We start from the raw sequence: 11,821 nt of genomic DNA on the forward strand, positions 1-11,821 counted from the left end.
GCCATTCTCATTCAAAACACATTTCCAAACTGCAAAATGGCTGAAATTAGCTTACATTTTTCAAAACTAATTTTGAGCAGTGATGAACTCAATTCTATAATCAAAAGGCACAGACTATCTGGTTGGGCCAAAAAACAATATCCTGTTCTTTGTTGCCTCCAAGAAAAGCATAACTTTGGAGTAAAATGATGGAAAAGGTAATTCTAAATAAATGGACCTAGAAAGCAAACAGATGTTGCTGTTCTCATATCTGAGAAAACAGTCTTCAAACCAAAATTAGAAGAATATACTTCTGAATATAAGTAACTCATAAGAAAACAATGTAATAAGAGGATATTATATCGTAAGCACTTTATACATGGATTGGTTACTGTTACAGGCCAGCTTGACAGGATATAGATAGTCTTTCACTTGGAGACAAACCTCTGGGCATGTCTAAAGAATTTCCTAGAATAGGTTCATTAACATGAGAATACCCCCCCCCCAACTCCTGAGCCAAATCAAAATGAGTCCAGGTCCACCGAAACAAACATAAATATTTAGATGTGATGGTGCCCCAAAGCCCCAGGATGTAGCATCATTTCCTGGGTCAGATGGCTCTGGAGCCACTTCAGATGTCTTCCAATGGCATCCTCGTGACTCCCCTCTCTTTAGGGGAAGGAAAACTGATTAGGCTCCAGAACTTCACACAACATAGCCAGCTTACCTACTACTTCCTTATTGACTCACCTGTCCAGTCCTCTGCTACATGCAAGAGAAGAGCCTTGGGCCCTCCTCATCGAGGTGATCGAGGACATCGGGTCACCAGATGTGTATCTGTGACCCAAATCTAAGCTGAGAAGGATATCCTGAAGGAGGATATCCACCTAAAACAATGGTTTTCATCGCCGCTGCATGAAACAGAGGAGCCATGAAGAATCCCTGCCCTTATCGAGATGTGCAATGTTGCGTCAGAGCCTGCAAGGTAACTTTTCAAGGATCTAGCTCTTCTCACCTGGTTGAAAGCTGCTTCCTTTCCACACAGGTTTTGACTTTTGGGCCTTAACTGAGATTTTATTGCTTCCTTATTCTTTGGTTTTTATCATGGGCAGTTGATGAATGAATGCATGACTCTGTCTGCTATATAGTGTTGGCTGGAGGCAGGGTAGTTGAAGACCATCTTGGTATTTACCACACAAATACTCCACAAGTGTCTCAGAACCCATGAAGAAAGCTGGGTAGATAACAGGGGACACTTCCTGCTTCTAGCTGAGGCTAGCCCTCACCTGCCATTCTTAGTTTGTTTTTCAAGAAAATTATGAGTCAAACCTCACCATCCCAGCCAAGGCATCAAGTGCAGTGGTTAGCAGATTAGCTTCCTTCCTCTTTCCATAGTCATTGTCTGGCTTTGATTTCACTAACCCTAGCTTCTTACCTCCTTGGGTAAACCACTTTAGAAACGCGTTAGGAGCAGCCGTCATCGGAGTGTATCTCCGAGACTTGAAACCACCTTCAACATTTAGTGTCACTGCCCATATAGATAGAGTCAACAGCACAATCAATGTTGTGACACAGCTCCCTCGCTCCTGAATGGTCACAATGTTTCTACACGGGTTTTCGGTAGGAAGAAAGCACTTGGTATTTAAAAAATTAGTCATCAACATATTTGTGATGTCCTGGTAAAACTGGTGATGGAAAGAGAAGAGGAGGAGGAGGGGGCAGAAGGGGGAATGAAGGAAGGGGAGGAGAGGAGAGGGAGAGGGAGGAAAGGGAAGGAGAAATAGGAAAAGAGAAGAAGGGGAGTGGGGGGAGAGGAGGACAAGAGAAGAGAGAGAAGAGATGAAAGGGACTGGAAGGGGAAGGGAGGGGAGGGAAGGAAGAGGGGGAGGGTCACCTTAAGGCAGTGGTGAGCTTTGTACTTCCGGTTTTCAGGAGAGGGGCCTTCCTCTGCAGAGTAGGTCAGACTGACTTGATCTTGAAATGTGAGTTCATTTGCAAAAGTTCCTCTGCCTGATCCTCCTGTCCCCAGGTCATGTTTCCACACATAACGCACGTAGCAAACATACCACACCGTTCTCTGGAAATATCTTCCTTGACCTTTTAGACAATGATAAGAAACCCTGACTGATGGGGGTGGGGAAGCGGAACAGGAAGGACGGTCCAGTGAGGTATTGGCCACAAACCCACAGTCCCTTCCTGTAGTTGTTCTGAGTTATTTAATCTGTTTTCCTAGGATGATAAATTAGACATGATGTCCAAAAACAAAAACAAAACAAAACAAAACAAAAAAAAAGACATCCACATGCCAAGGATCACTGGTTAAGTAAACATGGCAGAATCTTACAAACCAAGCTTCAATTGTAAACATTATTTTAAAACAACAACAAAAAGGCAAACCTGCAGAGTTTTTTGTTTTTGGGGGTTTTTGTTTTGTTTTGTTTTTATTAAATCTGTAGTTTTTAATGATGTTTTAAACACTTGCAAGTTTGGAATAATAAAACTTTATTCATTTATTTATTTTGTTTTAGACAGCATTTGGCATCTTTAGACAGAGTTATTGAAACAAAAGAATTACAAATAGAAATTTATTACAAATTTAAAAAGTAAGTTAAGTATAAAAGAATTGTAAATAATTCACCTTTCAAAAGATTCTAACTTAAAGGAAGAAAGGGAGAGGTGAGCAGTAAGGGGTACAGGGTGTAGAAATCTGGGCAGGGTAGAGCTTGACTCACCAGACCTCTGCATGGAATGATGCTCCACCAACATCCCCGGCAGGCAAGGTACTGGAGAGAAGATGCTTAGCCCCAAGTCTGTGGCTCTTTATCACAGAAATGATAGGAAACTAACACTATCCCTTCTGCTTCAACATTGCCTCATACCATTTTTGTGTTCCCTGCCCAGTTAAGTCCTTGTTTTGGGGGTCACCTATCAGATGTCATTACAGTTTGTAACAGTAGCAAAGTTACAGTTATGAAGTAGCAATGGAAATACTTTTATGATTGGGGTTACCACAGCGTGAGGAACCGCATTAAAGGGTCTCTGCTTGTTCCTCCTGTCCCCTGGTCATGTTTCCACATATAGCACACATGCCAAACCGTTCTCTGGAAATGTCTTCCTTGACCTTTGAGACAATGACAAGAATCCCTGACTGATGGGGGGCTTGAGAACCACTGCTCTAGACATTGTGATTGGGTGGCTAGGCCACGGGAAGAGGGGTGTCAGCTCAGCTCCAAGGCAAGCAGATAGGTCCCGGTGTTACAGGATGGAAGAAAAACTCACCAGTTCCTCCCTATAGATGCTCAGTAAGCAGGGCAAGGCCTCAGAGTCCAGAGACTAGGATGTAGTGTGTAATACATGCCTCCTATTCTCGATACAGAAAAACAAGCCTTAAGGAGCTCTCCTCTCAGAGCCTCAGCACAGTTATGGTGCAGCACCTCCTCCTTAAGACTTCTGGGAAATCCTCCGCCAGCCACTCATCCTGGGGTTCCCCAAGTAGCCTCAGCTTCTCATGCTGGGAAGTGATGCCTGAGACATCAGGAGCAGCAAGACTTTTATGGTGCTAATGAAAAGCAGGTTTGAAAGAGACTTAGAGGAAGGAAAATGTCGCAGACCTGTCAGGATGGAGAAGCCAGGCTCCCTGAGGCTATCGATGCCCTTCCACTTCCCTTCTCACGATAAATTAGCCTCTAAGTTCCTGCCAGAGGGAACAGAGATGCCCTTCAGGGATGAAGCGCTTCAGAACTCTGGAAACTCTGTCCTCAGATGTCTGAAGTCAGTCACAAGGGAGCAGGGGTGAACAGTAAGTCTGCAGGCAATCATACGGATGCCACCCCTGTTTCTGCGGCTCACCTCTGTGAGGTCACCGTGGTTTATGGCCAAGCTGACTTCAGGATAGTGACACCTTCAGTGGGCAGCCTCCTCCCACATCCAGAAAGAGTCCTACAGTCTTAGGGTATTTGTTATTAATTCTAACTGTGTCAAGTTGGCATAAAAATTAGCCGGCACGCATACCTAAGGTTCCATAGACAGGATGTGGTGGAACTGATATCCCCAATCAGTCTGCCTGCTTTTTAACGATACTATTCATGCTACCGCTCTTGAATTGGTCTGTGATTTACCTGTCCGATGTGTTGGTGCCACTAACCACTCGTCAAACAAAAGAAGAGAAGGCTGGAAAGATTGTCCAGTGGTTAGGGATGAGCGTTGCTCTTGATGCGGACTCAACTTGGGTTCTCAGTCCCCGTGTAGACAGCTCAAAACTGCTTGTGACTCCATATCCAGGAGATCTGACATCCTCTTCTGGAGTCCACACATACACGCTGCACACACACACAGACTCATAAATGTTAATATATTTTTAGAAAAAGAAAAATCTAATGCTGCCTTCATCTGTAGTACAAAACACTCTGCACAAATCAAATGTAAAGATCAAAGTAAATGCAAGGAGCCATGTTTTATGCTTGTGATAAGGGATACTTTTTAATCCGAGTTAATAAACCTGGAGGGTATTATTTGTTAGGAGAGACAGATGTGCTTGACTATTCATATGTCTCTGAATATCAAATAATACTAGAAACGAAGCTATCAACTTCCCATTGCTGCAATAAAATACCTGAAGACAATCAACTGAAAAAGTAGAAAAGTTTACTTGTCTTCACGGTTTTGGAGGATCCAGCCCATGGAAGGTCGTCCGTTTGTCCATTGCTTTGTGGTTCGTGGTGAGGCTACATGTCATCATGAGTGTATGACAGAGGCAGCTGCTCACCTCACGGCCAGGAATGGAAGAAAGCGGAAGCAGAAGGAGCCTCAGCATCCTGACCTTGACCACAGGAAGACGCTCCATCTGCAAACAGCTCCTCTGACCCCATAGGCCAAGGCCCTGTGGTCTCCGTCCTACACCAGAGGCCTTTGTCTGACACATGAACAAGCCATAGCAGAAGCCAAGGGGGAATGATCAGATGGAAGGAGATATTTTTAATGCATATTGAAATACTGCTAAAACTCACAAAATTTAAGGAAAAAAACCAAAACATCTAGAAAAGTTAGTCAATTACATAAATAAGTAACCCATATTCACACCACCAACCTAAAAGGCTGCAAAGTTATGGACAACTATAAAAAAGTCATTCACAGTTATGGAGATGCAAATTAGAACATTCAACTTATAAAAATTAAGATGAAGATATCCTTTTATTGAGAGGAATTTGGGGAAAGTCCTCATATACTATTGGAATTATGGATAGTATATGTAGCTCTTTTTTGGAAATCAATATGGCAATGACTGTTGAAAAAAAATACAGCGCTCACTTCGGCAGCACATATACTAAAATTGGAACGATACAGAGAAGATTAGCATGGCCCCTGCGCAAGGATGACACGCAAATTCGTGAAGTGTTCCATATTTTTTTTAAAAAAAAAAAAGAAAAAAAGAAAAAAATACAAAAGCATGAAATCAACAAATATCCATGTGTGAATGAATGGTAACAAATATATTTGTGATGGTATGGTTAGACCTGGAAGATATTCTGTTAAATAAAATAAGCCAGGTGCAATGTCACATGAACTGGTCAGAGCAAAGTAGAGGGGCCAGGGATATGGTTCTGTGGGTGGGTAAGAGTGCTCTATGCAAGTATAAAGACTGGGGTTTGAATCCCCAGCTCCCACAAGAAAGCTGGGTGTGGGGACACCCCAGCAAGGGGACTGGACAGCAGGCTCCCAGGAGCTTGAGGAAGTGCTGCAAAATTTCCAGTTTAAAGAGAAACCTCTTTAGGTACAGTGGTTTGAATGAGAATGGTCCCCATCATCTCAGGCCTTTGAACACTTGACTGGCAATTGTTGGTGCTCTTTGGTTAAAGAGGCATGGCCTTGCTGGAGAAATGTTGTCCCTGCTGGAGAACGCTTCTGAGGTTAAGAGGTTAAAAGCCTTGAGCCATTTCCAAGGTTGCCCTCTCTACTTTGTGCTTGTATTTGTGGATGTGAGCTTCCAGTTTCCTGTTTCCACCACCGCCTGCCACACTTACCCCCCCCCACTCCCCACCCCCCCTCCCCCTCCCAGTGAAGGACTCTTTATCCCTTTGGGATCATAAACCCTTCTCCCAGTTGCCTTAGTTTCTATTGATGTGTTCCAGGGCAGGTGACAGTGGAAGATACTCAGTATCTTCCTCCGGCCTCTGAATGGGTGTCATGGGCACATAAATGCACACACACACACACCCCCACCCCTACCAAGTAATACAGTACAAATGTTAAAGTAAACGAGAGCTGTGGCTACTGGGATTGGAGTAATCAGATGGAGAGGTGTTGGTACAACCTTCTTAAAAGTATTAACTTCAGTTAGGGTATTCCTTTAGTTAGAAAGAATAATTATGTCTTCTGCATACAAAGTGACCATGGCTAACAACAATGTATCATGTCTTTGAAAACTGAGAGAAAATGAACTGTTCTCAAGTGTTCTCACCAGGAGCAACTGGCAAGTAACATGAGGTGATTCATATGTTAAGCAGTTCAGTGGCCACCCTCAATGTGTACATATTTTAGAATTCCCCATTCTTCACTCTTTGCTTATTTCAAACCTTCGGCCCTACCCAACTACTAACTTACTTCATGTCCCTGTAGATTTTGCCAAATACAGACAGCTCATGGAGTTTTAATTCTTGTCCCCCTAGGCGCCTCTGCCTGTCTGGCTTCTTTCACTTGGCAGAAGGTTTTCAGAGTGCAATTGTATTGCTATGATTCATATCGTGACAGAAACTACCGAGCTGAGAGAGGATTTATTTCACTTACCATTCTAGGTTGCAGTCCATCCTTTTGGGGAAGTCAAGGCTGGAACTTAAGCAGTTAGTCATATCACATCCATGGTCAAGAGCAAAAAGAGAACAAATCCATGCTCCATTGCTTTTTTCCACTGCTCAGCTTTTCCAGGCCTGCTGCAGCCTTCAGTGTCAGCCTCAGACTATGGCAAAAGGAGGCTCTCCACAGACCTGTCACCCTTTGCTCCCAAGAGCCTCCTCACAGGGCAAGGAATCTTCAGGTGAAGAAGTCAGACCAGCCATGTCCCGTGTTCTTCCTTCTAGGCTGTAACCCAGCACCAGCACCCCGAACGTTGGGTCATGTCACCTCTACTCCTCTCCTAGGCCTGTCCTATATATATCTTTTTCTAGGTCTGTCCTCTGAGCATGGACTTCACACTTCCCATGAGCCTCTTGGTCTGATGGGGATATCTATTGAAGATGAAGGTAGGGCTGGCCAGAGTGGACAGAGCTGCTTATTGGGAGGACTAGGTGACATTTGTGCACTTGAGTTTCCTGGTAATGCCAGACAGAGTCTGAGAGAGAATAGAAGATCATGGACAGGCTGGTCGACATTCTCAGGAGAGACAGATCCACGAGAATCTCTCTCCTCCCCCTCTTTTCTCTACTGCATCTATCAAGTCTACATTCATATCTGTATAAAGATTTATGATGAAGAGCTGACTCATTTTTATAGAAGCTGAGCCATCCATGGCATCCTGTTTGCAAGCTTTAGACCCAGAAACTCCTGCTGGTGTAGGATAAGCCCCGCCCCCAAGTTAAAAGGCTCCTGGTCTAGATTCCAGCCCAAGTCTAAAGGCCTGAGAACCTGAGAGCTCTACGCACCAGTCCAGCAACCACCAGGGTTTGTCACCCATCCCAGTCAGTCCATTCTGCGGGTTTGTGTAAGTACACCCACACTAGGATGCTTTTCTCAGCCTCCCAAAGGCTGATCTTTAGGAAGCTCCCTCTGGACACAGCCAGAGATAGTGTTAAAGCAGCTGATGGTCAGACACAGCGCTGGACACCAGGCTAACCATCACACTAGAGCCTTTACAGCCTTCCACGTGGAACCTTAAGCTCCGTCCTCTCACCAGGTTGCCATTGTGAAGCAGAGTGGTACAGATGGTCCCTGACTTCTGATGAAATCAACTCACAGTTGTCAACTTTACTGTGGGTTAAACATGTTATTCGCTGGACAGAAACTTTGATCTTTCTCTGTATTCCATGACTTATGGGATCCATTTGCCTTCCAGAGAGCTTCACTTGGTGACCATGGTTGGTTACTTCCCAAGCCTACTTCACGGCCTCTCTCATGATGCTGAATAAGAGCAGAGAGCTCCAACACATTGCTACCCTGTGGGGATCAGGAAGCTGGGGACTGTGAGACCGTGAAAGGCAGCCTGTTTTCTGGTTGAGCTAGGTTATCAACTGGGTCCATGAGGCCCCAGCTCCATAATTCTGTGGCCATCAATCATGTACCCCTGGTATTCTGTCTGAACTCCACCCCCACAGTTACCTGGCAACAGCAAGGTAGGCCTGGTCCACCATAAAAGGGGCTGTTTGCCCCCTCCTCCCTCTCTTACTCTTAATCTCTACTCTTGCCTTTCTCTCTTGCCCTTTTGCTCCCCTACTCTCTGCATTCCCTTCTTCCCTCTCTTTACATGGCCATGACTGACCTGTACTTCTCTACTCTCTCCCTCTCTGTGTCTTTCTACAATAAACGCCTTAAAGCCATGGATTGCCTCTTCTCACCAGGATCCGCTATGCTGGAGCAGTGGAGTGGGTCTTCCTCTAAAGAGATGTGCCTCTGATCTCCTGTGGGAGGCCTCCCTGTGCTCCCAGACATGGTCTCCACCAAGCCAAGCTACCTGCCTGAACAAACCAAGGAAGGACTCTCATCCTGGTGAGAACCAGCCAGAGCTCTCATTCTGCCCTTTTCCCTTAGACCCCAGGCTAGAGTCAGCCTGTGGGTCCCCCTGCTCATTCTCAGCTATTCCGCCACATCCAGAGATGTCTGCGGTGTCTGAGAGTGAGAACCTGCCGTTCCTGACCTCCATGCAACCCGGGGACCCCAGAGCCGGCTCTTCCGCGGCATCTGTGGTGCCCAAGAGAAGGAGCCAACTCTGGTAGTTCCTCGGGAATCTCAGACTGCGCTTCCCCATCCCTGGAGTGGGGTCCTGCGGCTTCTTACAGCCTGATGCCCGCCTGGCAGTGGCGTGGAGTGTGCGTAGTCAAACTTCCCCTATCTGCCTCCCTAGCCCTGTGGTGGACTGGATGCATTTTAACCCACAGGGTGCCTTAATCACATAGACTTATAACTTTTCCAACTTGCCATTCAGTGGGCTTTATGGCAATCTTATGGTAAGCTGAGGCAAATATGTGCATAGTGCATGACTGTGCATGAGTCCTATCTTAACCACAGATACACAGTCTCCACTGGGCCCTGCAGTCTAAGGCGTAGGCCTCTCTGTCATTGTGGGTGTTTTTTTCTCTGCAGTGTTCTTGAGTTAAGACTTTTATTTACTAGGTCATGTAATTCCCCTCTATCTATTGCTGGGGAATGAATGATTTTGAAACCAAATGACTCAAAGTAAAGATTTTGATGATCTCTTGTGATTTCATGGGACATCTGGGTGCTTCATCGCTTCTGGGTTGGCTCAGCTGAGAGACTGGTTAGCTGGGGTGGTGTGGAGTTGGGGGTCTTTATCCACATGGCTGTTGGTTTTCCAGCAGGCCAGCACATGTTTATTCACTTTGGTGGTGGGAGAATTCAGGAACAACGGAAGTACCTGCAAAAGCTTAAGACTCTGCCTTGGAAGTGATTGGTCACCCCTGCTGTATGCTCTGCTCAAACACAGACAGTTGTAACAGTAAATGAACAACAGAGAAAAGAAGTCAAAGACGTCAGAGGCAAACGCTCATTCTGATTAAGGTAGCTTGCAAGGACAGACCGGGCCCACTAATGAGGAAAATGGAGTTGCAGATCATTTGTTTTGTGGGGTTTGGTTTTCTCTTTACAGTCAGTCTAAATGTACAGTTGGAGTGTTCAGCTTACTCTCTAGATCTACCTGGGCAGAAACTTGGTGTATCTTTCCTTAGGATGTCCAGAAGACAAGTGTTTGAATCCTGAAATAAAATACCTACTACAATCATGCGACATAGTGTGGCTGACTGCAGGGGAAGAACGAACGATGTTATTTAGCATTTGTGTTTAGGGTCATAAGAGAGGCAAACTGGAGTCCGAGATCAGCCACACAGGCACAAAACGGAGCTGCAGGAGGCACTCTGGCTATGGGAGTTCAGGTTAGCGGTTGGCAGTAGTCCATTGCGCTGTCTGGGGGGGGGGGGTGTAGCCTGTCTCCACAATGTATGGCTCAGCATGGCACTGGTTTATCAGCAGATGTGACTAGACAGCGGCAGTGGTGTCTCTCGGTCTCTCAGACCATGAGGAAAGGAACCCAATGGATGGGACCTCACTCTGCGTGAGTCTCCAGTCACAGCAGCGGGTGCTTTGGGATCGTTGTTAGAGGATAGTTGTTCTGGGCATCCTGAGTCAGTCTAGCTCCTCTCTTCATCACCTTAACAACATGACCAGTCTCCGGCCTTGGCCTAGGGCAGGTCTTGTAATAATCACTTGCTCAGGTAAAGCCCATACCGGATGATGTACCGGACCATAACGTAACCTAGCCTGACCCCTAGCATGACACCAAACCAGTCAACCTAACCCCTTCCAGTTGTCTTTGGAATTGTCGGCATCTCAACCAACAAGATTGCGATTTGCTGTGAACAAGAAATGAAATATTTTGGTGACCAGGAGCAGTGGGTGGTTTTTCTAGAATATGTAGCAAGCATGTTGGGTATTTCATTAACTCTTTTGCTGTTGTTATTGTTTCTGTAACTAAATACCTGAAGTTGGGTGCTTTATAAAGAACAGGGGTTCATTGAACTCACATGTTTAAAGATTCAGGAGCCTGGTGCTGGCCTCTGCTCAGCTCCAATGAGGATTTTTTTGGTTACATATGGTAGATAACGTGATGGCAGCCATGTAAGCAGGCAGTGGGGATGGGATGAGGGTGGGGTGGGGTGGTGTAGGAGTGGTAGTGGGGTGGGAGTGGGAGGTGGGGGAGCTGATGCTTTGAAAAAGAAGGCAGAGAGCTTCAGGGAAAAGCCTCCCATGTATAATAACTTGTTCTCACAGGAACAGTGGGGTCCTGTGAGAGCCACCCTGCCTCTTAAACATCCTCACATCTCTCAGGAACATCTGGACATGAAGACTGGGCAACGTAGCTCAATGACATGCCCAGGATAAGATCTCACAGAAGGAACAATCACATGTCAGAGGGTCCAGCCACTTGCTCTGATGTTCTTTCTGCCTAGAGCAGCAGCCCCCATCCCCCACCTGACTAAAGCTCACCTTCCCTAGATAGGCCAAGGGAAGGTGAGGCAGGCAAAGCAAATAGGGGTTGGCGTTGGCTTGATAACCAGGTCTCCTGGTTCCTTAGCACGGCTTTCCACTTCTACCCGCTTCAAATGGTGCACTCAAAGGGTTGATGTATGGGTAAGGGTGGGCTCCCATTACACAGGAGGAAGAGAGCCTGGGCAGGTCAGGCAGGTGAGCTGCACGCTGACTCATAGGGCCTTTAGCAGAGAAACCACCACTACCCCTCGCTCCCCCCACGCCAGCCCTCCAAGGTCACCATTTACCATTGCCTCTCCTTTGACAAATGGAGGCACAGGAGAGAGGCTGTGACTAACATCAAAGGCACCCAGGGCTTCCCAAGTCATCCTTCACTCCAAGAAAGCCAAAACATCTCAAACATCTCGTTTACAGTTGGAGAAGCGGCAAGGAAATCCACTTTTCTTTTACGCCAGTGACCTAAAAGAGAAGGGGTAATTGACTTTGTGTGCCTTGAGGCACGCAGGGCTCAAGTCCGCCTGACCGCTCTTGAGGTTCCCTGGAACCTCTGCCCAGATACTCCATGGACAAATGAAGAGTCAAGCTGGTGGACAGGGCTAGTGACAGGAAGTGGACGGAGCCTCTTCAGGTCAGA

General features: G+C 46.2%; 1 non-coding gene across 1 annotated transcript; it reads left to right on the plus strand.

The window, feature by feature from the left end:
- Positions 1–5,278: 5,278 nt before the first annotated feature.
- Positions 5,279–5,385, plus strand: LOC115064211. Its single transcript, XR_003844035.1, has one exon. It is a non-coding gene; the product is annotated as a U6 spliceosomal RNA (small nuclear RNA).
- Positions 5,386–11,821: the final 6,436 nt, after the last annotated feature.

The sequence above is a fragment of the Mus pahari genome, chromosome 5 (assembly GCF_900095145.1).
Source record: "Mus pahari chromosome 5, PAHARI_EIJ_v1.1, whole genome shotgun sequence".
NCBI classification, from domain to species: Eukaryota; Metazoa; Chordata; class Mammalia; order Rodentia; family Muridae; genus Mus; species Mus pahari.